The sequence below is a fragment of the Danio rerio genome, chromosome 4, assembly GCF_049306965.1.
Source record: "Danio rerio strain Tuebingen ecotype United States chromosome 4, GRCz12tu, whole genome shotgun sequence".
Lineage (NCBI taxonomy): Eukaryota > Metazoa > Chordata > Actinopteri > Cypriniformes > Danionidae > Danio > Danio rerio.
Window position 1 is genome coordinate 67,142,335 of NC_133179.1, and position 27,580 is coordinate 67,169,914.

The 27,580-nt window shown below is 41.4% G+C and overlaps 1 long non-coding RNA gene, 12 other non-coding genes and 2 pseudogenes across 13 annotated transcripts; all 15 read left to right on the top strand.

Moving 5' to 3' along the window:
* Window positions 1-11,927: 11,927 nt before the first annotated feature.
* On the top strand, window positions 11,928-12,079 carry LOC137490789 (U1 spliceosomal RNA; annotated as a pseudogene).
* Window positions 12,080-12,698: 619 nt separating this feature from the next.
* Window positions 12,699-14,529, top strand: LOC103909798 (uncharacterized). The gene is made up of 3 exons (XR_012402830.1): window positions 12,699-12,779; window positions 12,858-12,920; window positions 13,533-14,529. It is a non-coding gene; the product is annotated as an uncharacterized lncRNA (long non-coding RNA).
* A 1,704-nt stretch (window positions 14,530-16,233) lies between these two features.
* On the top strand, window positions 16,234-16,334 carry LOC137490803 (U6 spliceosomal RNA; annotated as a pseudogene).
* A 413-nt stretch (window positions 16,335-16,747) lies between these two features.
* LOC137490799 (U6 spliceosomal RNA) lies at window positions 16,748-16,854 on the top strand. Its single transcript, XR_011010861.1, has one exon. It is a non-coding gene; the product is annotated as a U6 spliceosomal RNA (small nuclear RNA).
* Window positions 16,855-17,274: 420 nt separating this feature from the next.
* On the top strand, window positions 17,275-17,381 carry LOC141382071 (U6 spliceosomal RNA). Its single transcript, XR_012403017.1, has one exon. It is a non-coding gene; the product is annotated as a U6 spliceosomal RNA (small nuclear RNA).
* Window positions 17,382-17,803: 422 nt separating this feature from the next.
* Window positions 17,804-17,910, top strand: LOC141384221 (U6 spliceosomal RNA). The gene has a single exon (XR_012405276.1). It is a non-coding gene; the product is annotated as a U6 spliceosomal RNA (small nuclear RNA).
* Window positions 17,911-18,328: 418 nt separating this feature from the next.
* Window positions 18,329-18,435, top strand: LOC137490792 (U6 spliceosomal RNA). Its single transcript, XR_011010854.1, has one exon. It is a non-coding gene; the product is annotated as a U6 spliceosomal RNA (small nuclear RNA).
* A 422-nt stretch (window positions 18,436-18,857) lies between these two features.
* Window positions 18,858-18,964, top strand: LOC137490793 (U6 spliceosomal RNA). The gene has a single exon (XR_011010855.1). It is a non-coding gene; the product is annotated as a U6 spliceosomal RNA (small nuclear RNA).
* Window positions 18,965-19,387: 423 nt separating this feature from the next.
* Window positions 19,388-19,494, top strand: LOC137490797 (U6 spliceosomal RNA). The gene has a single exon (XR_011010859.1). It is a non-coding gene; the product is annotated as a U6 spliceosomal RNA (small nuclear RNA).
* Window positions 19,495-19,917: 423 nt separating this feature from the next.
* Window positions 19,918-20,024, top strand: LOC137490794 (U6 spliceosomal RNA). Its single transcript, XR_011010856.1, has one exon. It is a non-coding gene; the product is annotated as a U6 spliceosomal RNA (small nuclear RNA).
* A 420-nt stretch (window positions 20,025-20,444) lies between these two features.
* On the top strand, window positions 20,445-20,551 carry LOC141382068 (U6 spliceosomal RNA). The gene has a single exon (XR_012403014.1). It is a non-coding gene; the product is annotated as a U6 spliceosomal RNA (small nuclear RNA).
* Window positions 20,552-20,974: 423 nt separating this feature from the next.
* On the top strand, window positions 20,975-21,081 carry LOC137490796 (U6 spliceosomal RNA). Its single transcript, XR_011010858.1, has one exon. It is a non-coding gene; the product is annotated as a U6 spliceosomal RNA (small nuclear RNA).
* Window positions 21,082-21,504: 423 nt separating this feature from the next.
* LOC141382077 (U6 spliceosomal RNA) lies at window positions 21,505-21,611 on the top strand. The gene has a single exon (XR_012403024.1). It is a non-coding gene; the product is annotated as a U6 spliceosomal RNA (small nuclear RNA).
* A 408-nt stretch (window positions 21,612-22,019) lies between these two features.
* On the top strand, window positions 22,020-22,126 carry LOC141382075 (U6 spliceosomal RNA). Its single transcript, XR_012403021.1, has one exon. It is a non-coding gene; the product is annotated as a U6 spliceosomal RNA (small nuclear RNA).
* Window positions 22,127-22,546: 420 nt separating this feature from the next.
* Window positions 22,547-22,653, top strand: LOC137490795 (U6 spliceosomal RNA). Its single transcript, XR_011010857.1, has one exon. It is a non-coding gene; the product is annotated as a U6 spliceosomal RNA (small nuclear RNA).
* The last annotated feature ends 4,927 nt before the right edge of the window (window positions 22,654-27,580 follow it).

Below are 27,580 nucleotides of genomic sequence, written 5' to 3' on the forward strand. Positions count from 1 at the left end.
CTAAGTCATCCAGGTTCGTGCTGAGTGTTACAACTCGGCTTTCCAGAGTTTTCAGTTTTTTGTAGCTTATCCACATTATCTTCGGTATCACTAATTCGATGTTCAGCCTCTGCTAGTCTGCCGCCAAATTCGGAGATTTCATTTTTAATTCCTTGAATAGCATTCAGAACGCCTTCAAATTGAGATGTGAAAAAGTGTTTCATGTCTGCGAGAGCCTTCATCACATCGTTTTCCTCGTTGTTCGTTGTAGCTTCACTTGTTAGCTTGGCGCTACCGTTAGCTTCGTCACCGTCAGGACTTTCCTCTGGATTCTTCCTTGTATTTCTTCGATTTGCCATGGCGAAAAGCAATTTTTTTTTGTGACCGGGGTTGAACTCGGAGGCTATTTCGTCAGTTTAATATCTAAAAGTTTCTTAAAGTTTAAATTCTGGCCGTCTGTGGTAAGAGCGTTGAGTTGCACGTCTGTCTAGCTCGTCGCCATGTTGGAACCAAAACGTTCTCTTTTAGTCATAAAATAACGTTCCCAGTATGACTTCAGGAGGACGTTTAGTTTTGGTCATTATATGGTCACATAATAACATTACAAATAGAACCTTTCTAACATTAACAGAACGTTTCACATGGTCCTCATTTAGTCATACAATAACGTTCCCAGTATGACTTGAGGAGAACGTTCTGTTTTGGTCATTATATGGTCACATAATGACGTTACAAAGACAACCTTTCTAACATTACCAGAACGTTTTCACATGGTCCTCTTTTAGTCATATAATAATGTTTCCAATATGACTTAAGGAGGACGTTCTGTTTTGGTCATTCTATGGTCACATAATAACGTTACCAAGAGCACTCCCGCAGCACTAATTCTAATAGCTAGTGCTCGTGGTCTCAAAATTCAAAAGCAAACGCGTAAAACGTGTCTTCTATGTTCATCGTGCTCAAGAATGAGCATTATAACTGTACACTGTAAAAAATTGCTGTTAAAAAACGGTCAGATTCTACGGTAAAATAATGTTTTTTCACTAAAACAGTAATATTCTGTTAAAAACAGTGCTTTCTGGGTAACATTTTTGTTTTCGAGAAAGTAACCAACTGCAGAAAACTGTGAGCTAACAGAGTTCAGATTCGATGTTTTGAAGTCTGTGTTTAAAATCACACTTTGTGTCCTTGTTCACTATTTCATACACTAGTTAACTAATATAGTTCACCTGACAGAGTTAATGAACACTAATGAGTGAATTCAGACACTGATGAACACCTGCTGTTAATAATTACAATTACTGAGGAAAATAAACAAGAAACACAAACAGTGACTTGAGTTACAACATTAAATAAAATAAAATAAAACACCTTCAGTCTCAGCAGAGGATCATTAAACAACTTCACAAACAACAGCAGACACACACTTATTACTGACTGATTTGACTTCAATGCTATTCTCATTGAGATCCAACAGAAATTTAGGTGTTTTTCGTGTCACCGTAATGGAGTGAGGGGCTGGTTTAGTTGGGCTCTTCACCCTTAAACTTATTAATTCAGACTCTCCAATCACTATAATAAAGAATTATCATAATATTTGTATTATAGCAATAAAGTTGGAAGTCAATAAATAGAGAAATCTATTTGTCTGAAATTAGTTCTGATAAATGTTTTGGTATAAATCTGGATGAAGGGCCTCATGCAATAGATTTTATGCTTAGTTGCAGGTATTAAATTAATTAATGAGAAGTGGAAACAGAAAGGATACCTCCGTAATTACTTAACAGTTAAGTAATGAAAAATACACACTCAGACCTCATGAATCTGACCTTGTATCTCAACAATGGTAACAATTCAAATGTTTCATGCTGCAATGCATGCTGGGAATGGCACGGTACAAATATCCCAGCATGCATTGCGGTATAAACAAATGTTGTATAATGGTCTAACTGTTTTCTTTATTTGTGTTTGATTCTGCTGTTGTTTATGTTTAGACTTTCAGTTGCCTGTTTGTGAGTTAAAATGTTAATTTTGTTAGTTGTCACCATTATTGAGGTTCATATGCTGATTATTGATGTCTCTTTGAGTGCGACTTACACCATAGAGCAGTGTTATTGTCCAAGATAATCTTAAAAACTTCCAGAAATCATTGCCAGATATATACATATAATGTAAAACAATGAATTTAACATTGAATAGGAGCAGTAAATTTATTACACTAAATGAGAACAGACTCTGCCATTTAATAGCAACATGAACATCACCAGATCTTATTTAGGTTTTTGGCTGGCTTGCCACATCAAAAGAGCTTTTTAAACAAAGTTCTTAACAATTGCAGCAGCCAAAATATGTAAATGTTAAAAACGGCAGGGCTAAAAGCCCAACTAAAGCAAACTCTGTTCTCCATGATGGTGACGTAAAACTTTCACTTTTTCTCAAGAAGAACTTTAGTAAATGTTATACAAAAATACATGTATTAAGTAATAAGTGTAGCTGGTGATGATGTTTGTAGAGTTGTTTAATCATCTGCTGATCATTTAAATGATTTAATCATTTGTTGTTCTTCAGGTTATTTCATTATAAAGCTGTGACTAAAGTTTTGTATGTTCTGTTATTGTTTTTTCCCTTCAGTATTTCTTCATTTGTTCATTGTTAATCCTCAATTATCATTTAATTAGTCAGTTAATTAATGAATTTACTTCAGCTTTGCTACATGTTTCTTGAACACTCAGTAGTGTGGACACTTCAATAAAAACTGAGGTATATGCTCTGGGGTTTAAAGGGTTAAAGGTGTGAGAGGTAAAAACACAGTGTAAAAATGTATTTTAACAGTAATATACTGTTAATTTACACTACGGAAATAGACTGTATAAAAACAGTAGATTGCTGGCAACCACAGCTGCCAGTAGATTACTGTTAAATCAAGGAAAAAACAGTATTTTACTGTAAGACCTGAAGCTAATTTCTTCTGTCTGTCACCGTTGTGGAGGAGAGTAGAGCCAGTGTATGAGTTAAAGATGAACAATGAACTGCTGATGTTATTCTGCATGTTTCTCTATTTAAAGATAGTGGCTGTTTAGTTGCTGATGCAGTCAGAATCTCTCTGGTGATTCCAGATTTACATGTATGTGTGCTGTTGTGAAAAATAAGACATTAGAGTTAAACCGAACTTTTCTAATTAACTAAAATAAGTTATCATTATAAGTATACTTCTAAGCATATATAGCACATTACTTCATAAACTCATTCAGCAGTTGACCAAGTTGAGGCAGTTGCTTTCAGTGAGCAAAATGAGTTCACTTGAGTATTGTGTAAATCAATGTAGTCCATGTATTTTTACAGCAACATACTGTAAAATAACAGTACATTGCTGGCAACTGCAGCTGCCAGTATTTTACTGTTTTTTTAACGGGACAATTTTTAACAGTGCATTTTTAGATGCAATTTAACTCTGAATTCTAAAGATTTTAAGTCTAAAAACACTGTCAAGGTGCAAACATTTAGTCTTTAAAACGACTAAGCAAGACATTCAAACTCTGATTGGCTGTTGTCATTTTCTTTTTTCTTATCTTTTGCAGTTAGTGTTGATTTTTAGCTCTGGGTTAAGCTTTGAGCTGCTCAAGCAAATAGCTGAGCAGCAACTACTGTGAAGGTAGTTTATAAAATAATAATATATCATACGTTTGTGATTTTTATATCCCATATACTGTTGTGATAACAAAATTAATATTTCACTATATTGTACATCCCTAATATGTTAAAAGTATAAATAGTTATATATTTTGTGTAAATAAACTTTTTTCTAATTTTTTCTAATCTCTGTGTATGTTTCAGCTTTTTTTCTTTTCTTTTTTTATAAGATATTTGTTCAGTAGCTACAGTATCCCAAGAGTGGGTTATCTGTTGTGACTCAAATAACTTAATTTATATTACACTTTACATAATTTTTTTCTATTCGTTTATTGCAAACAAGAGTTAAAGGACTTGTTTAATAAAATAAAACTTCCAAAAATACACTGCGTACACATATTCATGTGGTGGCTTTAACATTATCATTGTGTAATTTAAGGGTCCTGTATTTTATTGATAAACAAGTTATAAACAATAGAGTTTACCTAACAGTAAAAAACAATTGTGGTATAAAATTATCTTGTAAATTAAAGTTAAGTAAATGTTCAATATAAATGCAGTAACACCTAAAAATTAAAGTAAATAAAATAAAACTTTAAAATATATTTAATTATATTCTTAATTTATTAAACTTAAAAGTAATAATAAACCTATTTAAATATTAATGCCTAATATTTACATTTTAGACTCTTAATTATAATATATTTTAATTATTATATATATTATAGATATATTTTTTTATATCCTATATATGATCATTCTGTTTAAATATTTTATTACATGCTATTCAATATTAATAAATAAATTACCTAAACGTTAGGGTCAATATAATTGACAGTTCTTAAACTGAATGTTTTAATTTAACATCAGTTACCCTATACAATGTTCAATTTAAAAGTCAATATTTCAGTATGTTTTATTATTGAACTATTAAAATATTTTATTACTTAAAAAAATGTAAAATATAAAATATAAGTCATAAATATAAAAACATTTTAGCTAGCTATGTTGTAAATAAACATACAATATTTGAAGATATTGTAACACATTTATTACAAAATATACTTTTTTATTATTAAATGTAACTCCTTTAAAATGAATTTTCTTTTTTCAAATTATTCAGTTACATTGTAATACACATTCTTGATTGCCTGATATACAATGACAGCTGTCCACATGTCTACTTAATATGCACCTGTCATACCCCAGAAAGCACATGGCTACTTGTTATGCCAGTTTCAGGTAGCCTGCCAGGCCGCTTTTGATTTTTTACCATATTGGGCATTTCTTTAATTTCAGCAAGCATGAGCACCCTTCAAGGCCACAGGCGACCCCAATGGGGTTCAGGGGTCACTACCCTGCAGTCCAAGGCCATGTGACGTCGAGAGGATCGCTGGGGGCCACAGGGTGGGGGCAGAAAAGATCCATCAGGTTCCTTTTCACAGGGGCCATGCTAATATTCTCTGTATCGATCCAAGTATATGTTTTTTTTTTTCAAAACATCAGTTCAGAAGCATATAAAAATATCATTTACAAACATTCCTTATGACATTATGTTGGTTTCAAAACAGGAAAACAACAAGCATAATCATTCTGGCAAATCTATTTTCAAACCATCTAGTGAGTACGTAATATAAGGAGTATTCAACATAAACGTTTTGTAAAATTCAGTCTCTTTTTCTTCCATTCTAAAATATTATTCCACAGTTTTAATATAGTTTTCCAGTTTCTTTTATACATTGTCCATAACTCCATTTTAGCATGTTTATTTTTTAACAATGTTTCTCCTTTCTCAAATTACAGTTCTTGCAACTGATAGAAACAAATTGGCAATTCTTGTTTTACTTCCATTAAAACTAGGGATGCACGATATATCGGCGCCCATATCGTTATTGTCCGATAAATGCTATTTTTTAAGATTATCGTTATCGATCCGATGTTGACACCTTGCAATTTCGAAATCATATCTTTTTTGCTTCAAGTATAGACTATTCTGTTCATAAGAGCAGTTCAATCTTTTATGAAGTTTGCTGTATAAAAATATAACAATTTAAAATATTTATTATTATCGGCCTATACATATCGGCTATCGGCCTCCAAGTCTGAAGAATTATCGGTTATCGGTATCAGCCAAAAAATCCATATCGGTGCATCCCTAATTAAAACCAAATAAAAACATTTTATACCATTCTGTCTCCTCCTCAATCTGCTCTGTTTTACTTTTCATCATTTGTTTAATACTTTCTTTTAACTTTGCCATAAATGTATTAAATTCAACACATTTTAAAAACAAATGCATAATACCTTCATTTTCCAGTCCACATATTTTGCATAATGCATTCTCACTGCTTCCAATTTGTGCCAGTTTTGTTTCAGTGAAAATAACATTATGTCTGATGAAATAATCCAACGTTTCAATTTTTGCGTCTAAATATTTCCATTTTAAATTCTTCCAGATTCCCTCTTCGTCTATTTCCACAAATATTTTTTTCCAAAATTGTTCTGAAACTGGTCTTTTATGCACTTTGTTTCTGAAACAAATGTAGAAATTTTTGAGAACACATTCTTGAAAATCTTTCTCATTTTCCTTTAAAAACATTTTCACATTATTCCTTCATTCGAATCTATGATTTCAAAACTTTCTGGATCCACACCTACAAATGTTGCCATAATTTATCGTCCACCCAAACTAAATAATGAATTTCTAAATGACTTTGCTGCTTTTTAACACATATTACCACCCTCTCACCTAATATTATGGTTTTAGGAGATTTTAATATTCATGTGGATAATTTTAATAACTCCCTTACAAGAGATTTTATATCCTGTCTTGAGAGCTTTGGACTTCAACAGCATGTCAATGTTCCCACACACTCTAAAGGACACACCCTCAACCTCATCTGCTGCTCTGGTGTCTCACCCATTGACCTCTCTGCTGAGAAACTCCCTATAACGGATCATTTTCTCCTCTGATTTAATTTTGCACTCTCTCTTTCTTCCACCAAATCTCTCCGTACTATTTTCTTTCCGTAACATAAAACATATTAATTTAGAATCCTTTTTTTGCTAGTATTAACTCTCTTCCTGAAATTACTAACCTTTCATCACCAAATGATTTAGTTTCTCATTACAACACTGGACTTCACTATAAGTCTCTGTAATAAAGTTCACGGCCCTTTGGCCGCCTGGAAGAAGGAGGCGGAGAACCGACGTAGTTTAAAAATATTTATTAATAACAGGGACGGCAGCTCCTCACGGAGACAATGGGGGGATTGGCGCCACAGCCCCTGCGAGACCTATATGAGATGGGCCGAGAGAACAGGAGATGAAAAAAAAGGAAAGACAGAGTAGACCAGGAAAGGGGAGAGAGGAAAAAGAAAAAAAAATTGGGGTTCGGTTCTCCAGACACGCTGCCACTCGGTCCTCCACCAGCTGAGAGATGCGATGACGTGCTGGGAGCCCTGTGGAGGAATCTATCCACCCGTCTGTCTTCTGGCGTCCGGCCGCGGTTCTCCTGGCTGGCTGGCGGCATCTCTGGTCTCCTGCTCCGCTTCCGTGGATGGATGCAGGCTCTGGCATCATGGTGGATCGCGGCAACTCCCCCGGGTTCTGTGGAATGGCTCCCTTCAGCACTTTCCCCTTCGGTGGTGAGCCCCGCGTCTCCTGCTCCTCCCCATGCTGGGAGACGGCAGCAGGCAGATCCTTTCCTCGCCAGCCTCAGGCCGCCCCGGCACTCTGGGCAGACGAACAGGTTTCTCCCCCACTCGGGTTAACTCCCAAACACTCGCCCCTCTCTCAGCGGCAAGGGCATCTGGACAACGCGTCCCTCCTTCTCCCGGGCTTCGGCACCACTGTAATAAAGTTCATGGCCCTTTTGCCGCCAGAAAGAAGGAGGCGGAGAACCGACGCAGTTTTAAAATATTTATTAATAACAGGGACGGCAGTCTCCGTGTCTAAACCAAAACGGACGGACGGCAGCTCCTCACGAAGACTGCCGTCAAACTGAAAGCAAAAGTAAAATATGCCTGGGCCCGGTCCTCTCTCGTCTTCCTCTGCCATAGTTCCTCCTTTTATGGTCCAGAGCTCCTTCCGTGGGATCCGAGGCAGGTGCGCACCGCAGGTGTATCCACTTACGCGGTGGCCTTACTCCGTTCCCACGGCTCTCGGCCACGCCCCCTCGCCACAGTCTCATATGGATTTTTTGAACATCTGACAGAAATAAAGTCAATCAGGTAAGCAATGAGCGTAGCTGCTGCTGCTTCTCTTCTGTTTCTGCATATTAACAGCAGGTGTTCATCATCAGTGCTCAATCATCACTTAATTAAACTCATCATCGGCTCATTAACTTTACTCTGCTGCTGAGTAAATTTCGCTCAATTTAGAGAGGGACCAAATGTTCTCTGAACTGAGTAAATTTTACTCAGTGTACAGGTATGGATCATATGTTTTGTCCCAGCTAAGATCTTAAAATGTTCTTTACTTCTCATAGTAACAACTAATGATAATAATTGTCATGGTCACATATATTGCTGTATATGAAGGGATATTTATTTATTAGCATGATGGTTGCTATATTTTAATGAAACAACTGTTTACTATGTAAATGGAGCTATCAAACCGACACGAGCGTTGAAAATAATACATAAGCTAAACTTCTTCAGGTTTTTTGCAGCCATATATACATATAAGTAATATCACAGTATAAAAATAACCTACAACACGAAATCTCTAGGACAGGTGAACTTTCTGACGACACAGCGGACCCAGCACAGACCAAACACTGCACAAAGAATGAGATATTTCAAACATGATGTGACCTTAGCATTAATGTAACAATAAAAATAACTTACCGCACAAAATCTCTGTAATGGATGAACGTCTGACAGCGCAGCGTCAGGCACACAGACAAAATACAGCACACACAGTGAAATATTTTAAATGTGATGTGAGCAAAACATACTGTTTATCAGAACAGGATAAAAATAACCTACCGCTCTAAATCACTATGACAGGTGTACTTGCTGACAGCGCAGCCTCACGAACAAAGACAAAATGCTGCACAAAGAGTGAAAAACTTCGAACGTGATGTAACCAGAACATACTGTGCATCAATATAACAGTATAAAAATAACTTACCACACGAAATCTCTACGACAGGTGTACTTTCTGAAGGCGCAGCCTCACGAATACTGCTCAAAAAGTGAGATGTTTTAAACATGTCGTGAACAAAACATACTGTGCATCAATATAACAGTATAAAAATAACTTTCCACACAAAATCACTTTAACATACGAATTAATCTCGGCAGATGAACTTTCTGACCCAATAAATTGAGCATTCAGAGCAAGAGAAACTTTGGAAAATCCTTAGCGCTGATTGGCCCTGATTTTAAACTTTAGACAATGCATCCCTCCGATTAGCCCATGGTCTAAGCAAACTGTAGACAATCGCGGCTTCTCGTTGGACGAGAGTCTACAGTCTACAGTTACCATTGCACGTTCCCTGGGCAGATGTCTGCGAACTCCCCAAATGTGGGAATCTCGACTGCATAATTTCTGGTAGTGGGGGACTGCGTTCGCGCTCTTTCTGAGCACAGTGGTTCAAGACAGAGCTCAGGCGGTAGCGTCGGACCCGGCTGGAGCCAAGTGGTGCTCGCTGCAGAGCCATTTGTGGAGAGCTGAGCTCCAGCGAGGGGGAGCTTAAGCTTGAGCTCCACCTTTTTTGCACTTCTTCTACGAGTGATGTCACTGGGGGTAGGGTTAGGGGTGGGGTTGGTGTACGCATTAAAGAGCCCATATTATACATGAAATAGGGTCATATCTTGGTTGTAAGGGTCTCCAACAACAGTTTAATATGCATGCAAGGTCAAAAAACACTTTCATGGTCTTATAATCTGCATTTATTTTTACCTAATTATCCCAGCGACTCCCGTATGAATCGTCCAGTGATTCATTTGTTCCCAAACCCCTCCTTAGCGCGAAGCTAATCTGCGCTGATTGGACCGATGACAGTCTGTTGCGATTGGTCGACTGCCTTCAGTCAGAGAGTGAAAAGCCAAACAGCTATATAAAAGTAAGCCAAATCAGCAATATAAAAGTAATCACAGTTCATGCACGCTCGATAGTGTAGGTGTGGATTTTAGCTGCCAGTGGGTCAATGTAAATACAGACTATGGACTTGAAAATTCAGACGACTAACTATTTTATTGAGCAAAAACTCCAAAAACAGTTGAGAAGATCTCCTAGCTTCTCACTCTGCTCTTTTCACAGACACACACACACACACACACACACGCACGCACTTAACCCTGCTCCGGACGACAACGCGCGCGCGCGCACACACACACACACACCTCCGGACGACAGCGCGCGCACACGCGCACACACAGACACACACTTCTCCGCGTCCATGGAGCTCCGTTAACAAAGCAGCACGCGTCGCGTTTTTAACGTGACTTTGCACGCGATAAGAGAATATAGCGAGTTAACCTGATACAGTACACGCGGTTACAAGTAACAAATCACAACTAAATACATTTGCAAGCTAGAGAAAACGAGGCAACTTTAATCGCACGTACTTACACTTGAGAAATGGAGGAAGAAAAATCCATCCTGACGTCCAGCATTAAGTTACTCTTTACTAATCCTTCCTTTAACAAACGCAGATGAAGTATTCTTTGTAGCATGTAGTTTCCAGAAGTTTCCAGTAGTTTCCAACTGCTTGGCTATAATGCTGAGGTTTCATCTTTGGGTACAGACTCAATATATCTATCTGCAGTGTGACTTCAATCGACCGGCATGTTTGTGTGTGCGTGTGTTTGCGGGTGTGTGTGTGTCTGGGTTTCTGCGTCAGAGGGCGGGGCCTCAGGTTTGAAATCTCCCGGGTTTGCGCGTGCACGTGAATAACTTGGTTTCGTTCGAACGTCATGGCGAAACACCTAATGAATCTTTATCAAGGCGACTCGTTTGAAGCACTATGAGTCGACTCTTTTATAGATGAATCAACAGTTTTAAACACTGTATTCTCACAGATTTAAGCCTTAGCTGGATACTTCACTTCACTTAGAGCTGTGTTACACACTACATGGAGGAGAATTTTCAAAAACCCATAATATGGGCTCTTTAAAACAGCTTACAGGAGGAGGAGCGACAGCTCATGCTCCCCCTCGCTGGAGCTCAGCTCTCCTCGAATGGCTCTGCAGCGAGCACCCCCTCGCTGGAGCGGCGCTTCCCTCTCTTCCTCGTCCTCTGCCAAGCCTCTTTTGCTCCAGTAGAGCCGCGCGCGCCTGTGGAAGGCCTGCCCACCCGTCGCTAGAAGAGTCTGTTCTGACGCCGAAAACTACTCGAAAGGTCCCCCCTCAAAGCGGTTTGACCAGGTGAAGGAACACGCAAAGAGAGCCCCCGGTGGCTTTTGTCCGCCAAGCGAGTGTGCCCTGTGGAATGTCAGAATTTTATTTTTACCGGCCTGCCGCTGTTACTGACGGAACGAATGCAGACCATGTGAAAGGTCATCATTTTATCTGCCATTAAGTAAGTGAACGCTTCTGCTCGGATCAGAGGTAACTTTGTTTCAAGAACTGCAATCTTTTGCAGACGTCTGTGGCCTTTTGGGCAGAGGGACGGTTCTAAACCAATCTGAACCAGAGGCAATTTCGCAGCCAGCCGTCGGTGGTTTCCCGTCCCAGGAATGTAAGGTGCTTGCAGCGGGAGGTTGTTTCGTTAGCGCTTCCGCTTTCGTCAGTGAAGTTCTTTTGCGGAACGTTTGTAGATCCCCTCGTCTTCTTCAAGCTATGTCGTTTGAGCACTGTGCTGATAGGCTGACGTGAGAAAACAGGACACAAAACATACAAGGCAAGAGTGCAAAGCACGGAGCTCTAGGCAAAGGCGGTCCGAACCGCAGCAAAGCAGGAGGTCGACATGTCCAAATAGACCAAATCAGAAACTAAGCAGAGAAAAACGGCATCTGTAGAGAAAGAAAACAGATGGAGGAAAAGAAAGAAAGAACAGGAGGATCCCCTCCCCTCCCCCCATAGAGGGTCTGTTATCCCCAGATCGAGTGCGTCCGGTGGAATCCATGTGTTGGCAGCCCCAACTGATGACAAAACATAAAGCAAGCATCTGGAGGAAGCTCAAACTCTTCATGCGTTGCCACAGTTACTAGCGAGTGGTTTGTAGGCACAGGCACGTCTGCTGCAAGTACAGCGCCGTCAGGAGACAGGGGTTGCTGGCCCATTCCCCATGCTCGGTGGCTGGGCATCACCGCCCTGGAGTACGGCCGATAGAAAACGGCGGCTGCCATTTGCGCCGCCCGGCAACTCATACTTACCTGGCAGGGGAGATACCATGATCAAGAAGGTGGTTCACCCAGGGCGAGGCTTGGCCATTGCACTCCGGCCACGCTGACCCCTCCCAGTGACATCACTCGTAGAAGAAGTGCAAAAAAGGTGGACCTCAAGCTTAAGCTCCCCCTCGCTGGAGCTCAGCTCTCCTCAAACGGCTCTGCAGCGAGCACCACTTGGCTCCAGCTCTGACGTTACCGCCTGAACTCTGTCTTGAACCACTGTGCTCAGGGGAGAGCGCGAACGCAGTCCCCCACTACCAGAAATTATGCAGTCGAGATTCCCACATTTGGGAAGTTCGCAGACATCTGCCCAGGGAACGTGCAATGGTAACTGTAGACTGTAGACTCTCGTCCAACGAGAAGCCGCGATTGTCTACAGTTTGCTTAGACCCTGGGCTAATCGGAGGGATGCATTGTCTAAAGTTTAAAATCAGGGCCAATCAGCGCTGAGGATTTTCCAAAGTTTCTCTTGCTCTGAATGCTCAATTTATTGGGTCAGAAAGTTCATCTGCTGTCGAGATTAATTCGTATGTTAAAGTGATTTTGTGTGGAAAGTTATTTTTATACTGTTATATTGATGCACAGTATGTTTTGTTCACGAAATGTTTGAAATATCTCACTTTTTGAGCAGTATTCGTGAGGCTGCGCCTTCAGAAAGTACACCTGTCGTAGAGATTTCGTGTGGTAAGTTATTTTTATACTGTTATATTGATGCACAATATGTTCTGGTTACATCACGTTCGAAGTTTTTCACTCTTTGTGCAGCATTTTGTCTTTGTTCGTGAGGCTGCGCTGTCAGCAAGTACACCTGTCATAGTGATTTAGAGCGGTAGGTTATTTTTATCCTGTTCTGATAAACAGTATGTTTTGCTCACATCACATTTAAAATATTTCACTGTGTGTGCAGTATTTTGTCTGTGTGCCTGACGCTGCGCTGTCAGACGTTCATCCATTACAGAGATTTTGTGCGGTAAGTTATTTTTATTGTTACATTAATGCTAAGGTCACATCATGTTTAAAATATCTCATTCTTTGTGCAGTGTTTGGTCTGTGCTGGTGACGCTGTGTCGTCAGAAAGTTCACCTGTCCTAGAGATTTCGTGTTGTAGGTTATTTTTATACTGTGATATTACTTATATGTATATATGGCTGCACAAAACCTGAAAAAGTTTAGCTTATGTATTATTTTCAACGCTCGTGTCGGTTTGATAGCTCCATTCACATAGTAAACAGTTGTTTCATTAAAATATAGCAACCATCATGCTAATAAATAAATATCCCTTCATATACAGCAATATATGTGACCATGACAATTATTATCATTATTTGTTACTATGAGAAGTAAAGAACATTTTAAGATCTTAGCTGGGACAAAACATATGATCCAAAATTTGAGCAAATGAGCAAAATTTGAGCATATGAGCAAAATTTACTCAGCAGCAGAGTAAAGTTAATGAGCCGATGATGAGTTTAATTAAGTGATGATTGAGCACTGATGAACACCTGCTGTTAATATGCAGAAACAGAAGAGAAGCAGCAGCAGCTACGCTCATTGCTTACCTGATTGACTTTATTTCTGTCAGATGTTCAAAAAATCCATATGAGACTGTGGCGAGGGGGCGTGGCCGAGAGCCGTGGGAACGGAGTAAGGCCACCGCGTAAGTGGATACACCTGCGGTGCGCACCTGCCTCGGATCCCACGGAAGGAGCTCTGGACCATAAAAGGAGGAACTATGGCAGAGGAAGCCGAGAGAGGACCGGGCCCGGACATATTTTACTTTTGCTTTCAGTTTGACGGCAGTCTTCGTGAGGAGCTGCCATCCGTCCGTTTTGGTTTAGACATGGAGACTGCCGTCCCTGTTATTAATAAATATTTTAAAACTGCGTTGGTTCTCCGCCTCCTTCTTTCTGGCGGCCAAAGGGCCATGAACTTTATTACAGTGGTGCCGAAGCCCGGGAGAAGGAGGGACGCGTTGTCCAGATGCCCTTGCCGCTGAGAGAGGGGCGAGTGTTTGGGAGTTAACCAGAGTGGGGGAGAAACCTGTTCGTCTGCCCAGAGTGCCGGGGCGGCCTAAGGCTGGCGAGGAAAGGATCTGCCTGCTGCCGTCTCCCAGCATGGGGAGGAGCAGGAGACGCAGGGCTCACCACCGAAGGGGAAAGTGCTGAAGGGAGCCATCCCACAGAACCCGGGGGAGTTGCCGCGATCCACCATGATGCCAGAGCCTGCATCCATCCACGGAAGCGGAGCAGGAGACCAGAGATGCCGCCAGCCAGCCAGGAGAACCGCCGCCGGACGCCAGAAGACAGACGGGTGGATAGATTCCTCCACAGGGCTCCCAGCACGTCATCGCATCTCTCAGCTGGTGGAGGACCGAGTGGCAGCGTGTCTGGAGAACCGAACCCCAATTTTTTTTTTCATTTTCCTCTCTCCCCTTTCCTGGTGTACTCTGTCTTTCCTTTTTTTTCATCTCCTGTTCTCTCGGCCCATCTCATATAGGTCTCGCAGGGGCTGTGGCGCCAACCCCCCCATTGTCTCTGTGAGGAGCTGCCGTCCCTGTTATTAATAAATAATTTTAAACTACGTCGGTTCTCCGCCTCCTTCTTCCAGGCGGCCAAAGGGCCGTGAACTTTATTACAGAGACTTATAGTGAAGTCCAGTGTTGTAATGAGAAACTAAATCATTTGGTGATGAAAGGTTAGTAATTTCAGGAAGAGAGTTAATACTAGCAAAAAAAGGATTTTAAATTAATATGTTTTATGTTACGGAAGGAAATAGTACGGAGAGATTTGGTGGAAGAAAGAGAGAGTGCAAAATTAAATCAGAGGAGAAAATGATCCGTTATAGGGAGTTCCTCAGCAGAGAGGTCAATGGGTGAAACACCAGAGCAGCAGATGAGGTTGAGGGTGTGTCCTTTAGAGTGTGTGGGAACATTGACATGCTGTTGAAGTCCAAAGCTCTCAAGACAGGATATAAAATCTCTTGTAAGGGAGTTATTAAAATTATCCACATGAATATTAAAATCTCCTAAAACCATAATATTAGGTGAGAGGGTGGTAATATGTGTTAAAAAGCAGCAAAGTCATTTAGAAATTCATCATTTAGTTTGGGTGGACGATAAATTATGGAAACATTTGTAGGTGTGGAACCAGAAAGTTTTGAAATCATAGATTCGAATGAAGGAATAATGTGAAAATGTTTTTAAAGGAAAATGAGAAAGATTTTCAAGAATGTGTTCTCAAAAATTTCTACATTTGTTTCAGAAACAAAGTGCATAAAAGACCAGTTTCAGAACAATTTTGGAAAAAAATATTTGTGGAAATAGACAAAGAGGGAATCTGGAAGAATTTAAAATGGAAATATTTAGACGCAAAAATTGAAACGTTGGATTATTTCATCAGACATAATGTTATTTTCACTGAAACAAAACTGGCACAAATTGGAAGCAGTGAGAATGCATTATGCAAAATATGTGGACTGAAAAATGAAGGTATTATGCATTTGTTTTTAAAATGTGTTGAATTTAATACATTTATATCAAAGTTAAAAGAAAGTATTAAACAAATGATGAAAAGTAAAACTGATTGAGGAGGAGACAGAATGGTATAAAATGTTTTTATTTGGTTTTAATTAGGGATGCACCGATATGGATTTTTTGGCTGATACCGATAACCGATAATTCTTCAGACTTGGAGGCCGATAGCCGATATGTATAGGCCAATAATAATAAATATTTTAAATTGTTATATTTTTATACAGCAAACTTCATAAAAGATTGAACTGCTCTTATGAACTGAATAGTCTATACTTGAAGCAAAAAAGATATGATTTCGAAATTGCAAGGTGTCAACATCGGATCGATAACGATAATCTTAAAAATAGCATTTATCGGACAATAACGATATGGGCGCCGATATATCGTGCATCCCTAGTTTTAATGGAAGTAAAACAAGAATTGCCTATTTGTTTCTATCAGTTGCAAGAACTGTAATTTGAGAAAGGAGAAACATTGTTAAAAATAAACATGCTAAAATGGAGTTATGGACAATGTATAAAAGAAACTGGAAAACTATATTAAAACTGTGGAACAATATTTTAGAATGGAAGAAAAAGAGACTGAATTTTACAAAACTTTTATGTTGAATACTCCTTATATTACGTACTCACTAGATGGTTTGAAAATAGATTTGCCAGAATGATTATGCTTGTTGTTTTCCTGTTTTGAAACCAACATAATGTCATAAGGAATGTTTGTAAATGATATTTTTATATGCTTCTGAACTGATGTTTTGAAAAAAAAAAACATATACTTGGATCGATACAGAGAATATTAGCATGGCCCCTGCGAAAGGATGACACACAAATCCGTGAAGCGCTCCATATTGCTGTTTTAGTGCGTGGGTAAAAGTACAGAAATGAAAAAAGACAAAAGGCTTTTCACGATTCCAAATGGTGCATGAGGATGGGTTTAGCAAATCGTGGGAGGTGCTACTGGGTCAACTGGAAAGTCTACATGCATGGTGAAAACGAATGTGGGATGCTTTGATCGTTTGTTTTGTTGTGCAACCAATGCACTTCCAAAGCCCTTGCTTTAGTGGGACTTTGCCATAGGCTATCCTGACACTCTAATTTCCCCCTGTCCATAAACTTGGTGACCTACTGCATCAATCAGTGTGCCTAGCACTGACAGGGCCAAAGCTCTGTAGTGCACGGCATACAAGTGGGAACATGGCTCTCTAGGTCCCACCACCTTGGAGGAACATTGCTGGGACTCGAGGCGTACATATGCCCTGAGCCTGAGTGCTTGCTATGCTGGCACATATACTAAAATTGGGTCGATACAGAGAAGATTAGCATGGCCCCTGCGAAAGGATGACACGCAAATCTGTGAAGTGCTCCATATTGCTGTTTTAGTGAGTGGGTAAAAGTACAGAAATGAAAAAAGACAAAAGGCTTTTCACGATTCCAAATGGTGCATGAGGATGGGTTTAGCAAATCGTGGGAGGTGCTACTGGGTCAACTGGAAAGTCTACATGCATGGTGAAAACGAATGTGGGATGCTTCGATCGTTTGTTTTGTTGTGCTAATGCACTTCCAAAGCCCTTGCTTTAGTGGGACTTTGCCATAGGCTATCCTGACACTCTAATTTCCCCCTGTCCATAAACTTGGTGACCTACTGCATCAATCAGTGTGCGTAGCACTGACAGGGCCAAAGCTCTGTAGTGCACGGCATACAAGTGGGAACATGGCTCTTCGGGTCCCACCACCTTGAAGGAACATTGCTGGGACTCGAGGCGTACATATGCCCTGAGCCTGACCACTAGTCTGTGCTCGCTATGGTGGCACATATACTAAAATTGAATCGATGCAGAGAAGATTAGCATGGCCCCTGCGAAAGGATGACACGCAAATCCGTGAAGCGCTCCATATTGCTGTTTTAGTGCGTGGGCAAAAGTACAGAAATGAAAAAAGACAAAAGGCTTTTCACGATTCCAAATGGTGCATGAGGATGGGTTTAGCAAATCGTGGGAGGTGCTGCTGGGTCAACTGGAAAGTCTACATGCATGGTGAAACCGAATGTGGGATGCTTTGATCGTTTGTTTTGTTGTGCAACCAATGCACTTCCAAAGCCTTTGCTTTAGTGGGACTTTGCCATAGGCTAACCTGACACTCTAATTTCCCCAGTCTTTAAACTTGGTGACCTACTGCATCAATCAGTGTGCCTAGCACTGACAGGACCAAAGCTCTGTAGTGCACGGCATACAAGTTGGAACATGGCTCTCCAGGTCCCACCACCTTGGAGGAACATTGCTGGGACTCGAGGAGTACATATGCCCTGAGCCTGACTGCTGATCTGTGCTCGCTACGGTGGCACATATACTAAAATTGGATCGATACAGAGAAGATTAGCATGGCCCCTGCGAAAGGATGACACGCAAATCCGTGAAGCGCTCCATATTGCTTTTTTAGTGCGTGGGTAAAAGTACAGAAATGAAAAAAGACAAAAGGCTTTTCACGAATCCAAATGGTGCATGAGGATGGGTTTAGCAAATCGTGGGAGGTGCTGCTGGGTCAACTGGAAAGTCTACATGCATGGTGACAACGAATGTGGGATGCTTTGATCATTTGTTTTGTTGTGCTAATGCACTTCCAAAGCCCTTGCTTTAGTGGGATTGCCATAGGCTATCCTGACACTCTAATTTCCCTCCGTCCATAAACTTGGTGACCTACTGCATCAATCAGTGTGCCTAGCACTGACAGGGCCAAAGCTCTGTAGTACACGGTATATAAGTGGGAACATGGCTCTTTGGGTCCCACCACCTTGAAGGAACATTGCTGGGACTCGAGGCGTACATATGCCCTGAGCCTGACCACTGGTCTGTGCTCGCTACGGTGGCACATATACTAAAATTGGATCGATACAGAGAAGATTAGCATGGCCCCTGCGAAAGGATGACACGCAAATCCGTGAAGCGCTCCATATTGCTGTTTTAGTGCGTGGGTAAAAGTACAGAAATGAAAAAGACAAAAGGCTTTTCACGATTCCAAATGGTGCATGAGGATGGGTTTAGCAAATCGTGGGAGGTGCTGCTGGGTCAACTGGAAAGTCTACATGCATGGTGAAAACGAATGTGGGATGCTTTGATCGTTTGCTTTGTTGTGCAACCAATGCACTTCCAAAGCCCTTGCTTTACTGGGACTTTGCCATAGGCTATCCTGACACTCTAATTTCCCCCTGTCCATAAACTTGGTGACCTACTGCATCAATCAGTGTGCCTAGCACTGACAGGGCCAAAGCTCTGTAGTGCACGGCATACAAGTGGGAACATGGCTCTCCAGGTCCCACCACCTTGGAGGAACATTGCTGGGACTCGAGGCGTACATATGCCCTGAGCCTGTCCAATCGTCCGTGCTCGCTACGGTGGCACATATACTAAAATTGGATCGATACAGAGAAGATTAGCATGGCCCCTGCGAAAGGATGACACGCAAATCCGTGAAGCGCTCCATATTGCTGTTTTAGTGCGTGGGTAAAAGTACAGAAATGCAAAAAGACAAAAGGCTTTTCACGATTCCAAATGGTGCATGAGGATGGGTTTAGCAAATCGTGGGAGGTGCTGCTGGGTCAACTGGAAAGTCTACATGCATGGTGAAAACGAATGTGGGATGCTTTGATCATTTGTTTTGTTGTGCAACCAATGCACTTCCAAAGCCCTTGCTTTACTGGGACTTTGCCATAGGCTATCCTGACACTCTAATTTCCCCCTGTCCATAAACTTGGTGACCTACTGCATCAATCAGTGTGCCTAGCACTGACAGGGCCAAAGCTCTGTAGTGCACGGCATACAAGTGGGAACATGGCTCTCCAGGTCCCACCACCTTGGAGGAACATTGCTGGGACTCGAGGCGTACATATGCCCTGAGCCTGACTGCTGATCTGTGCTCGCTACGGTGGCACATATACTAAAATTGGATCGATACAGAGAAGATTAGCATGGCCCCTGCGAAAGGATGACACGCAAATCCGTTAAGCGCTCCATATTGCTTTTTTAGTGCGTGGGTAAAAGTACAGAAATGAAAAAAGACAAAAGGCTTTTCACGTTTCCAAATGGTGCATGACGATGGGTTTAGCAAATCGTGGGAGGTGCTGCTGGGTCAACTGGAAAGTCTACATGCATGGTGACAACGAATGTGGGATGCTTTGATCATTTGTTTTGTTGTGCTAATGCACTTCCAAAGCCCTTGCTTTAGTGGGATTGCCATAGGCTATCCTGACACTCTAATTTCCCCCCCCCCCGTCCATAAACTTGGTGACCTACTGCATCAATCAGTGTGCCTAGCACTGACAGGGCCAAAGCTCTGTAGTGCACGGCATACAAGTGGGAACATGGCTCTCCGGTTCCCACCACCCTGGAGGAACATTGCTGGGACTCGAGGCGTACATATGCCCTGAGCCTGACCACTGGTCTGTGCTCGCTACGGTGGCACATATACTAAAATTGGATCGATACAGAGAAGATTAGCATGGCCCCTGCGAAAGGATGACACGCAAATCCGTGAAGCGCTCCATATTGCTGTTTTAGTGCGTGGGTAAAAGTACAGAAATGCAAAAAGACAAAAGGCTTTTCACGATTCCAAATGGTGCATGAGAATGGGTTTAGCAAATCGTGGGAGGTGCTGCTGGGTCAACTGGAAAGTCTACATGCATGATGACAACGAATGTGGGATGCTTTGATCGTTTGTTTTGTTGTGCTAATGCACTTCCAAAGCCCTTGCTTTAGTGGGACTTTGCCATAGGCTATCCTGACACTCTAATTTCCCCCTGTCCATAAACTTGGTGACCTACTGCATCAATCAGTGTGCCTAGCACTGACAGGGCCAAAGCTCTGTAGTGCACGGCATACAAGTGGGAACATGGCTCTTCGGGTCCCACCACCTTGAAGGAACATTGCTGGGACTCGAGGCGTACATATGCCCTGAGCCTGACTGCTGGTCTGTGCTCGCTACGGTGGCACATATACTAAAATTGGATCGATACAGAAAAGATTAGCATGGCCCCTGCGAAAGGATGACACGCAAATCCGTGAAGCGCTCCATATTGCTGTTTTAGTGCGTGGGTAAAAGTACAGAAATGAAAAAAGACAAAAGGCTTTTCACGATTCCAAATGGTGCATGAGGATGGGTTTAGCAAATCGTGGGAGGTGCTGCTGGGTCAACTGGAAAGTCTACATGCATGGTGAAAACGAATGTGGGATGCTTTGATCGTTTGCTTTGTTGTGCAACCAATGCACTTCCAAAGCCCTTGCTTTAGTGGGACTTTGCCATAGGCTATCCTGACACTCTAATTTCCCCCTGTCCATAAACTTGGTGACCTACTGCATCAATCAGTGTGCCTAGCACTGACAGGGCCAAAGCTCTGTAGTGCACGGCATACAAGTGGGAACATGGCTCTCCAGGTCCCACCACCTTGGAGGAACATTGCTGGGACTCGAGGCGTACATATGCCCTGAGCCTGTCCACTTGTCCGTGCTTGCTACGGTGGCACATATACTAAAATTGGATAGATACAGAGAAGATTAGCATGGCCCCTGCGAAAGGATGACACGCAAATCCGTGAAGTGCTCCATATTGCTGTTTTAGTGCGTGGGTAAAAGTACAGAAATGAAAAAAGACAAAAGGCTTTTCACGATTCCAAATGGTGCATGAGGATGGGTTTAGCAAATCGTGGGAGGTGCTGCTGGGTCAACTGGAAAGTCTGTATGCATGGTGAAAACGAATGTGGGATGCTTTGATCGTTTGTTTTGTTGTGCAACCAATGCACTTCCAAAGCCCTTGCTTTACTGGGACTTTGCCATAGGCTATCCTGACACTCTAATTTCCCCCTGTCCATAAACTTGGTGACCTACTGCATCAATCAGTGTGCCTAGCACTGACAGGGCCAAAGCTCTGTAGTGCACGGCATACAAGTGGGAACATGGCTCTCCAGGTCCCACCACCTTGGAGGAACATTGCTGGGACTCGAGGCGTACATATGCCCTGAGCCTGACTGATGATCTGTGCTCGCTACGGTGGCACATATACAAAAGTTTGATCGATACAGAGAAGATTAGCATGGCCCCTGCGAAAGGATGACACGCAAATCCGTGAAGCGCTCCATATTGCTTTTTTAGTGCGTGGGTAAAAGTACAGAAATGAAAAAAGACAAAAGGCTTTTCACGTTTCCAAATGGTGCATGACGATGGGTTTAGCAAATCGTGGGAGGTGCTGCTGGGTCAACTTGAAAGTCTACATGCATGGTGACAACGAATGTGGGATGCTTTGATCATTTGTTTTGTTGTGCTAATGCACTTCCAAAGCCCTTGGTTTAGTGGGATTGCCATAGGCTATCCTGACACTCTAATTTCTCCCCGTCCATAAACTTGGTGACCTACTGCATCAATCAGTGTGCCTAGCACTGACAGGGCCAAAGCTCTGTAGTGCACGGCACACAAGTGGGAACATAGCTCTCCGGTTCCCACCACCCTGGAGGAACATTGCTGGGACTCGAGGCGTACATATGCCCTGAGCCTGAGTGCTCACTACGGTGGCACATATACTAAAATTGGATTGATACAGAGAAGATTAGCATGGTCCCTGCGAAAGGATGACACGCAAATCCGTAAAGCGATCCATATTGCTGTTTTAGTGCGTGGGTAAAAGTACAGAAATGAAAAAAGACAAAAGGCTTTTCACGATTCCAAATGGTGCATGAGGATGGGTTTAGCAAATCGTGGGAGGTGCTGCTGGGTCAACTGGAAAGTCTACATGCATGGTGAAAACGAATGTGGGATGCTTTGATCGTTTGTTTTGTTGTGCTAATGCACTTCCAAAGCCCTTGCTTTAGTGGGACTTTGCCATAGGCTATCCTGACACTCTAATTTCCCCCTGTCCATAAACTTGGTGACCTACTGCATCAATCAGTGTGCCTAGCACTGACAGGGCCAAAGCTCTGTAGTGCACGGCATACAAGTGGGAACATGGCTCTCCGGTTCCCACCACCCAGGAGGAACATTGCTGGGACTCGAGGCGTACATATGCCCTGAGCCTGACCGCTGGTCTGTGCTCGCTACGGTGGCACATATACTAAAATTGGATCGATACAGAGAAGATTAGCATGGCCCCTGCGAAAGGATGACACGCAAATCCGTGAAGCACTCCATTTTGCTTTTTCAGTGCGTGGGTAAAAGTACAGAAATGAAAAAAGACAAAAGGCTTTTCACGATTCCAAATGGTGCATGAGGATGGATTTAGCAAATCGTGGGAGGTGCTGCTGGGTCAACTGGAAAGTCTACATGCATGGTGAAAACGAATGTGGGATGCTCTGATCGTTTGTTTTGTTGTGCTAATGCACTTCCAAAGCCCTTGCTTTAGTGGGACTTTGCCATAGGCTATCCTGACACTCTAATTTCCCCCTGTCCATAAACTTGGTGACCTACTGCATCAATCAGTGTGCCTAGCACTGACAGGGCCAAAGCTCTGTAAAGCACGGGATACAAGTGGGAACATGGCTCTAGGATAGAAAGGAGAAAAGACAAAAGGTTTTTTACGATTCCAAATGGTGCATGAGCAGGGTTTTAGCTGTTGGGATAGTTTACAGTTTAACCCAAAGAATGACCAGTCTGATAGATGAAGAAGAGCTAGAGTCAGAGATTCAAATAAATAAATAAATCAAGTTTACCTAAGATAGTTTGCAGTTTCATCATCAGAAGCCAGCTTCAACACTCGCAATAAGTTCCTAGGCTGCTCTGCTTACAATCACCAATCAATAACAATTATACTCTGACATAATGTCATTTCCAACTGAACACTGTGATTATCAGTTTTCATGGAACAGGCAGATAGCAGCTCATAGCTGATATCTAATGAGAGAGAAAGAGAGTTTTGAGCAATCCAGAACTGTTAATGTATGTTTACTCAATTTAAACATACATTAAACATAACATTAACTTCAATAACATAATTTTATTGTAATCTTTTACTCAAGCCCGTCCTAAAACATATAAAACAGAGTTGACATGCTTTTTCAAAGTAATGCTGTTACAGTCAACAACAGTTTTAGATCTTTCAGGGGTTAACTGCATCCATCAAAGTATTATTTCAACCCCCATTTATGTTACTTATATATTACTAAAAATATTTAAATCCAACCATAAAGCTGCTTGTTTGCACAGACTTACATGGCACATTTTTTATACAGACATGTCTCTGTTACTTTTACAGCCAAAAGTCAAAAGTCATGGTGAGGGCTAAATCAAGATAACAGTGCACTCACACAGAATCTTATCTTCTAAGACAAAACATAAGCTATTCTTTACTCCCATAATGTTACTGTCAGTTTCTGTGCTTAGTTTTTGGCTACTAGACACTCAATATTTAGATTTTAGCTTTTCATTGACAATTAATTGCCAAAGGCATTTTTTATCTTAAAATCGGTTCTAAAATCATTTTAAACCTAAGAGCTTAGCTGAGCCATTTACTGCATTCTGCTCTCATCTGTTTCTTTTTATATCAGAGTTTAACACCAAAAGCAACAAGAAATTGAGAATGAAATCTTACTAACAGCGCTTAGCTTTTGCTTGATTAATCTGCAAACCATCCCAAGATGTGGAAACTGTCCAGATCGGTCCAATCCAGTTAGGGTCATATTTTTTTCGGGATTGCTCCTGGTGCATCATTGATCAATCAACCTCGCCCTAATATTTCTAGGTTTCTTGTCTGACTTTTGTGGCCACTACTATCTAATGGATACCGATTAAGATGTTATTTAAGAATTTATTTATTTATTTAACTATTTCTTTCCCTAATAATCTGACCTACTCTATTCTTAGGATTCGGGCCCTTTTGTCTGTGAAACAGCAAGATAGCAGTGGTGGAACTAAATACAATCTCGGGTTAATTTAGTCCACTACTAAATAAAAACCAGTCCAAGTTTTATCCCCGAGAATGTCCTAAAAGCCTCTTACACACCCGTACTTACACACTGAGTACTTAACTCTGGGTGGAGGAGGTACACCCCTTAACTACTGTTATACTTTTTACTATGGTTATAGGTGTACCGCAAAATGCACCAGCTCACAAGGGGATTCCACACAAAGCTACCACAAAATTTTGCCTTTCATTCACGTCTGAATGAGAACCCAACAGCTTTCCGTTACTACCCACTACTCCACAGACCATCCCTAGTCTATAATATTTTAAATCTTTCTACATTTCTTTTTGTTGATTGATCAATGGTGTCACCAGTAAACAAGTGCCATGCGTCCATCAAAACTGTAGGGATAGTATACAGTTTAACCCAAAGAATGACCAGTCAGGTATATAAAAAAGAGCCAGAGTCAGAGATTTAAATAAATAAATCAAGTTTACAGAAGATAGTTTGCAGTTTCATCAGCTGAAACCAGCTTCAACTCTCGCAATGAGTTCCTAGGCCGCTCTGCTTACAATCACCAATCAATAACAATTATACTCTCACATAACGTCATTAACTGCGTCATACATATAGGTGTTATAGCCTGATTGGTTAAAACACAGATAGACTAGGTGAATTTCCACGTGGGGTTTGTGCGTATATTCTGAACAATATCTTAAAGGTGCAGTATGTGATCTGCCAAAATGCTAACCGCTTAGCATATTATCTTTGGACGGCGGCGAGGGACTGTGATTTAAAGCCACACCCCCTGAAATCGCGAACGCGCGCACCGCGTCACAACAGCAGACAGACAACCCCACTAGTTCATGTCATTTGCCAGTTAGTTAGTGCCAGCGCCATGCAGGAATTACATTTATTACTTAACCACACTTACATGCTATTTCAGAGTGAATATTCAGTGTAGCGATAAACAGTATAGGAAGGCTATCATTGTTCAAAAATGACCAAAGTTAATATAAAAGCAATTTCAGCTCAATAAAGCAGGTTAGGCTGAATAGCACTATTTACTGATGTTTTGTTGTTAAACTAAATATAAATCTGTCTATAAATCATTATCAATGCTGTAAAATGACCTTATGAAACTGAAAATAATCACATCAATCTTTCACCGGGAGATTTTAGTGGCTGAACAAAACGTCTGTGCATATAAGTCATTCATAACACAACACAATCTAACATCAGCTTAGCCTGACTACAATAGTTTTAAAACAGAACATTACCTCTCTAATAGTAATACTTCAACCATGGTGTTGTCCTTCCTCCAGCGTGCTAAAGTAACTCCAATATTGATTCAGGTTTTTAAAAGTTTCATTACAGTATTTGATTTCTCCCGGTCCGTCTCGTGAGCTGGAACTTATGCAGACGGGCTTATGCAGACGGCCACACGCTAATGGCGTATCTGCGTGAACAGATGCGCAGAAGTCCGAATCTACATTTGCTGACAGACAGCCTGACCTGCTTATCGGAATTATGGGAGATTATAGTCCGACTCTATTTAATTGGATGAACATTTTTTTAGGTTTATGCTTTACCCAGGATAAAAAAATACATATAAACACATTTAGATAATTTACTGTAATCATTACTATTGGACTATGAAGAGACTTTCAACCAGAACAAAAATTGTTTCTGAAGATAATCACCTGCTGCACCTTTAAGCATAAATGTCAGACATCCCTTAGACTGATTGAAGCTGACTCCAGACCTGTGAAACGGATCAACAATCAAATAGAACACACACACACACCTAAAGTATAATCTGTTTCTTATTCAAGGCTGAGTGTACTCTCAGCCATCTTTATCAAAACTGGTTAAAAAATTGTATAATCTACATTCAGGCAGTTATAATCTTACTATACAAAGTCTATCTTGAATAAAAAGTAGAATCACTTTAAAATAATTAACCGTAAAAACAGCAAAATCACTTTAGACATTTTAGATAGTATTAACTCATAGAAATAACAATAGAGCCTTTTGATTCCAGTCCTCAGCCCTCAGTTCCACTTAAGGTCTCTGTGACCTCTGACCTAGTTTGGTGGCTTCTGAAAAAAGTTATAAAGAGACAGGCAAATGCACTGAACATTCTTATATTAAGCAATGTGTTAACTTATTCATTAATTAAAATCATTTCACAGTAAATACTCATTCAAATGATCATATAATTATATTTAATAAAAAAAAATCATAAGTAACAAGATGATGAAAAAAGGATAGACGTTGGTCCATGATGAGACAGATTGGAAAGCAGAAATCCGAATCCTTCAGCAGGAGAACATGTGTTTCAGGATTGGAGGCTCAGTGGTAGAATTCTCCCCTGCCAGGCGGGAAACCCAGGTCCGATTCCCGGCCAATGCAGTTGCTCGTTTGTGTTGCTACTCTTCCAGCTGCAAGTAACAGCCTTGTGGCAGCCACACAACACAAAGGCAAGATACAACATTGGTCAGTATTGGTGGTTCAGTGGTAGAATTCTCGCCTGCCATGCAGGAGACCCAGGTCTGATTCCCGACCAATGCAATTCTTGTTTTGTGTTGCTACTGTTCCAGCTGGAAGGCTAACAGCCTTGCAGCTATCACACCCCACTAGGGCAGTAGCATAACCATATCAACATTGGTGGTTTTGGTAGAAATCTTGCCTGCCATGTGGGAGACCTGGGTTCGATTCCCTGCTAATGCAATTGCTGTTTTGTGTGGCTCCTCTTCCAGCTCTGGTTGAAGGCCTTTAAGCACTCACACAACACAAAGGCAAGGAAGAACATGGGTCAGCATTAGTGGTTCAGTGGTAGAATTCTTGCCTGCCTTGCGGGCGACCTGAGGCTGATTTCTGTCCAATGCAATTCCTCTCTTGTGTTGCTACTCTTCCAGCTCTTGGTAACAGCCTTGCAGCAATCACACCCCGTTAGGGCAGCACCATAAGCATATCAGCATTGGTGGTTCAGTGGTAGAATTCTCACCTGCCATGCCGGAGACCCGTGTCCGATTCCCAGCCAATGCAATTCCTTTTTTGTGTTGCTACTCTTCCAGCTCTGGGTAACAGCCTTGCAGCAATTACACCCCACTAGGGCTGCAGTAAAAGCTTATCAGCATTGGTGGTTCAGTGGTAGAATTCTCGCCTGCCACATGGTAAACCTAGAATCGATTCTCGGCTAATACAAGTGCGATTTTGTG